Raw genomic sequence first — 3,850 nt, forward strand, 5'->3', positions numbered from 1 at the left:
GCCTCATATTCCTGAACAGGGACCGGGACATCTCCCCCACTAGAACTGAGGACAGATCCAGGGGAGGCACCGTCATGCCTAGGGTCAGGGACAACCTAGTTAGGGAACTTTTGGAGGGGCTGGACATGTTTAAATCAGTAGGTCCAGATGCTCTTCACCTGAGGGTGCTGAGGGAATTGGCAGGAGTCATAGTGGGACCCCTGGCACAGCTCTATGAGCGCTTGTGGTACCAAAGGATTGGAAAAGGGCAATTGTGGTCCGCATTTACAAAAAGGGGAAAAAAGAGGACCCTGGCAATTATAGGCCAGTCACTCTTACCTCGGTCCTTGGGAAGACCTTTGATAAAATTATCAAGGCGCACATCTCCAAGGGCCCAGCAGGGGAGGTAATGCTCAGGGGCAACTAACATGGGTTCACTGAGGGCAGATCCTGCCTGCTAACCTGGTTTCTTTTTATTGTCAGGTCACAAAGTCCCTGGACGAGGGTGTCGGGGTGAATGTCATCTTCCTGGACTTTAAAAAGGCCTTTGACACAGTTTCCCACCATATTCTCTTAAAAAAAACTTGGTGACTGTGGCATTGATGCCCGCACAGTCAGATGGGTGGCAAATTGGCTAGATGGTCGCACCCAGAGAGTGGTGGTGGATAGGTCATTTTCGACCTGGAGGGATATGGGCAGTGGAGTCCCCCAGGGGTCAGTCCTGGGGCCTTTATTGTTCAACTTCTTTATCAGCAATCTGGATGCAAGTGTGAAATGCACACTGTCCAAATTCACTGATAACACCAAGTTGTGGAGTGAGGTGGGCATGCTGGAGGGGAGGGACAGAATCCAGCTAAATCTAGACAGGTTACAGGGGTGGGCAGATGAGAACAGGATGGAATTCAGCGCAGACAAGTGCAAGGTACTGCATCTAGGGAGAAGGAACCAGCAACACACCTATAGGCTGGGGAACACCCTTCTTGTCAACACAGTGGCTGAAAGGGATCTTGGAGTCATTGTTGACTCCAGGAGGAACATCAGCTGCCAATGTGAGGAAGCGGTCAGTAAGGTTAACTGCACCTTGTCATGCATCTACAGGTGCATCACAAGCAGGTCCAGGGAAGTGATCCTTCCCCTCTATCAGGCCACAGTTGGAGTACTGTGTCCAGTTCTGGATGCTGCACTTCAAGAGGGATGTGGCTAGCATTGAGAGGGTCCAGAGGAGGACCACTCACATGGTCAAAGGGCAGCAGGGAAGGCCCTATGAAGAAAGGTTAAAGGGCCTGAAACTATTCAGCCTCCACAAGAGAAGACTGAGAGGGGATCTGGTGGCTGTTTACAAGCTCACCGGGGGGACCGGCGGAAATTGGGAGAGGCTCTGTTCCCCTGGGCACCACCCAGGGTTACTAGGAATAACGGCCACAAATTGTTAGAGAGAAGGTTCAGGCTGGACATCAGGAAACATTACTTAACAGTTAGGGCTGCCAGGCTCTGGAATGGACTCCCAATGGAGTTGGTATTCTCTCCCACCTTGGGGGTCCTCAAGAAGAGGCTGGACAGATATTTGGCTGGGGTGATATGATCCTGGCACCCGTTCCTGCCTGGTGCAGGGGGTTGGACCTGATGATCTGTTTAGGTCCTTTCTGACCCTAAGTACCATGATACTATGATCAGGGGGGCATGGTCTGTGACTAAGAGATAATATAAAAGAGCCTCAACTGCCCATTTTATAGAACTACCCTCTGTCTTAATTACTGAATATTTCTGCTCCTTGGAAAGGAGACTGGCTTAAATATAGGATCAGGTCCCCAACTTCAAAGTCCTGGGAAGAAAGGGCCCCTGGGCCTTGCTCCAAGGCACCTGTCTTTAGAATTTACAGCTAATGTCTGGGTTGTCTATACACTACAGGGATAGTACACACTGGCCATATCGACACGAGATACTTACTGCACAGTAGCTCGTTACTACTGTGTAGTAGCATCTCCAGGTGCTGTAGGAATGATCTACTGCTCAGTTGTAACAAGCATACAGTAAGCATCACTAGGCAACTGTACTGGGACAGTACTACACAGTAATGTCAGTTACTGCTCAGTCATTTAGTACTTGCATAACCAAGTACTAAACCACTTTCCACTTGTTGAGATATAGATAAGATTTCTCCCAGAATAACTGCACTGGTTAGGAGTTGAACTGGGTTTCCCACATTTCCTGTATTCACTGAGAAAGCGTTTGAGGCATTTCATGCTTCCTGGGTCTGCTAGAATTCTAGCAGTTTTGCATGATATATGTGACTCATACTGTGTTGTCACAGACATGCTTCACAGTCCACAGTAGCTAGGATCATTGTATCATTCATTTAGGCCAGCCAGCCATAGGTCAGGGAAAAGATTCTTGGACTAGGCACCGACACTACACATAAATCGGTTTAAGTGATCAGAAACTAGTTTAAACCTGTAACAGAACAGATGTCCAGTGCACATAAAGCAGTTTGAAAATGGCTAAACCTGATTTAAGATAAACCTAGTTGAATGTAGTATCAGACTTAACTGATTTTGGTCAAACCAGTTTATGCAATGCCTATCGCATACCCCTTGTTGGATTAAGTTAAATCAGAGTCCCCCAGCATCTCAGCATGCTCTGTGGGCTGGGAGGGGCTTTCTGCTCCCCAGCAGGGCTGGCCCCTCCCCTCTGCTCCCTGGCTGGAGCTCCAGTGGAGACTGCAGGCACAGTAGGGTCTGCCTTGATTCCCCCTGCCCCCCCCTCACTGCTCAAGTAGGGATTTCCCCCTCCCTCCCATCTCCCACAGCACAGACCCCAGCCCAGTCAACCCTAGGCATGTGGTATGTTAGCTAATGCTGAAGGTGTGTGTGTATCTCCAATGTCACTGGGACATGCAGACAGAAAAGTGCCTGCTTAGGGCTTTTTGGAGCTAATCAACAGATCATCTGGTAATGTTCCTGTGTTCCTTCCTTAGAAAAAGCTGTTTAAGAGCTTGAACTAATAAGAGTCTTTTGTTTTGTTGATGGGATGATAAATGCTGTGTTATCAGCCCCCTGCTGCCTCCCTCACCTGTCAGGTTTGCAGACAGTATGAAGAAGCAGGGAGAGGGAAATTGAAAAGCTCAGTATCATCAACAGATGCATATACTCCACATTCCCTCTTTGCCTCAGAGTGCTAGCCCAGGGCTGGGGTCTGGCAACACTCCTGCCCCTTGAGCAGTGAGGAGGGAAAAGCCTGGGATGGTACAGGCAGGGTGGGGGTTTACACCCCTTCCTAATCAGAGTACCCTTCCAGGGCTTTGCCATGCCCCCTGCCCCAGCTTAGCACAATGGAGGGGAAGGGAGGGCTGCTGCTGGCATTTCCTCAGTCCAGAAGGAATGCGTGTGCACTTGCAAACTGGTTCAACCTAGGCAGGCTAGACTAACCTGCAAAGATTGAATCAGTTCAGGCTTTTTGAATATCTGTCCCTAGCCATAAGGTCCCTGCCATTTATTGAGCAATATTATCTCTGATGAGGGAAGCAACAGCAAGATCTAATTTCTGGACTGCTAGACCTAGAGCCATACATTGTTGATATAGTATTGTTCTTGCATGTGCTGTTTATCCCTGTGATGCTCCTTCATAAATGCTCCTACAGGCTCGAGTTGTTCCCATATCCTGAGCATTTGTTGGATGATATTCTGCATCTTCATGCCCAGTGCTTGCCAAGTCTCTTAAAGTAGGTTTAACAACCCATAGGGCTGCCTTCTATACAGAAGTAGAAAACAAAAGAACGCCATAGAGGATGGGGGAAATCTCCCGAATCATGAACAGCAACTAGGTTAGAAGCATATCCTAATTCTGGGGCTCCCCTGCAACAAACTTTCTTAAC

General features: G+C 48.6%; 1 long non-coding RNA gene across 1 annotated transcript in view; it reads left to right on the plus strand.

The window, feature by feature from the left end:
• Positions 1 to 2,960, plus strand: part of LOC109302495 — a 9,837-nt gene extending 6,877 nt beyond the window's left edge. The window contains exons 2-3 of the long non-coding RNA XR_002098809.1: positions 484 to 486; positions 2,841 to 2,960. This is a non-coding gene — a long non-coding RNA (uncharacterized LOC109302495). The remainder of the gene's footprint in view (positions 1 to 483; positions 487 to 2,840) is intronic.
• Positions 2,961 to 3,850: the final 890 nt, after the last annotated feature.

Source organism: Gavialis gangeticus, unplaced genomic scaffold (assembly GCF_001723915.1).
Source record: "Gavialis gangeticus isolate Ggan-Ray unplaced genomic scaffold, GavGan_comp1, whole genome shotgun sequence".
Taxonomy (NCBI): Eukaryota; Metazoa; Chordata; order Crocodylia; family Gavialidae; genus Gavialis; species Gavialis gangeticus.